This window comes from Saimiri boliviensis, chromosome 5 (assembly GCF_048565385.1).
Source record: "Saimiri boliviensis isolate mSaiBol1 chromosome 5, mSaiBol1.pri, whole genome shotgun sequence".
Taxonomy (NCBI): domain Eukaryota; kingdom Metazoa; phylum Chordata; class Mammalia; order Primates; family Cebidae; genus Saimiri; species Saimiri boliviensis.
Window position 1 is genome coordinate 34,044,438 of NC_133453.1, and position 1,842 is coordinate 34,046,279.

Genomic DNA, 1,842 nt, shown 5'->3' on the forward strand with positions numbered 1-1,842 from the left:
AAAACAGAGACCTCCCTGATGTCATTTATAATCCAAGTTACCTTTTTCTGTTCCTATCCTGAGTTCTGGGCCTAAAGAAGCAAGGAACTCTGCTGCAACCTCATTTACCTCCTGAAGGCTGGAAGCTATTTAAAGCTTCAAAGAGATCTGAAGAACTCTTCATATACTCTTGATCATTCAGAGAGATTTTGTTTTGTTTTGTTTTGCCTTGTTTTTGTAGGACCAATTGATTTACTGGGCGAATTTGGCTTTCAATGATCATCACAGTCAGATAAATGTTCTCCTAAGGGTGGACTCCATGGGGCCACAAGTGTGGTCCTTACAATCACACCAGGGCATGTGTGTGCACATGCAATCAACTGCCAAAGGAGCATCAGCAGCAAATCCCTGCAGGAAATCTGTTTTCATGTGAAGAATCATCAACTCATTTCATTGCTCACTAGAAGTCACATACAAGGCCAAAAACTTGTGCTAGTCAAGAAGTCAGACCTGTGGATGGGCTTCAGAAAAGACTGAGGAATGATCATCTTCTCTCCAAAGCGTAGCAGATAGATAAATGCTAATTTTGGTTCACCAGAAGTACAGCTACACTTAGAAAAGGATGTTGACCCCTAATTAGTGGAAGGACGTACTAAATGATGCTTTAAAAGCTTTTTTTGTTCTTCTTACCCACCCCTCACTCCAGACTGAGATTAGCTAGGAATTTTTATGCTTAGAAAATATTAGATGTTCACAGCCAGGTCAAAAAACCCTCTTTGTCATTACTGACAGCCTCAAGCACTTAAGACTGATCTATGATGAGCACATCAGTGGAAAACTGTCTAAAAATGTCAGGTTTTAACAGAGATCATAATCTTCACACAAACAAAAGACACTCAGAAATTTGGTGAGGACAATTCTGAGCATTATGGGTTGTTCTGCTTGCAAGGCATTTATGAATGGGCTCCCCTGAGTCAACCATCAAAATGAGCAGGCCCCAGTTAAACCGCACAATAAGGGATCACATTATTAGGCACAATCACACAGGTATAAGCCTCTTGCTCAACTGCCAGAATGTCTATGAAACTCTGCTTGACCCCAAGTTCAGGGACAAAGCCTTGCTCTTCTCTTGCTCTGAAGCACCTAATGTTTATTATGGTACTTGTCACATAGGACTTCATGTTGCATCTTGCTCACAAGATTGAGCTCATCATGTGTCCTTGGAGCCAGGAATAATACGGTAGGATTCTTATAGATTGAGTTTGTAGGAAAGAAGGGAGGGAACTGAGGAGAGAGGAATCTGAGGCTGAATTGATGGGACATTTACCTTTACTTACCCAAGGGTTTTGGCGCCTCCTCCTGGGTCTTGCACTTGTTGCTTCCTGTGTCTTGAGTACGTTTCCCATTTTATTAGACTGGTAAATTCTTGTCAGGTTTCAATATAGTTCAAAACTCACTTCTTTTGGAAAGGCTTCTGCATCCCTCTCCCACCTGCCCATCAGTGATCTTTTTACTCCTAGCACAAGAGTAGCTTAGTTAACTCATCACCTTGGGTCTAGTGACTTTTTAAAAATATGTATTTTCCTGCTAAATTGTGAGCAACTTTAAGCCAAGAATTTTCTTTTTTTTTTTTCAGTTCCTAGGAGTTCCTGGCATAGGATAGAGGTATAACAAATAAGCTGAATGAATAAATTAGTGAGTGGAAGTCCCTAATCTTTGCACATTAACCTAAAGGGCACTTGTTTTAAATTTTAAAAGTTACTTGGGAATTCCAGCATAAGCATATGGATTATCTACTTACTCACATCAAAATTTAACTTGAGGCTTGCTGCGCTATTATCCAGGGAGTTTCTGGATCACCTT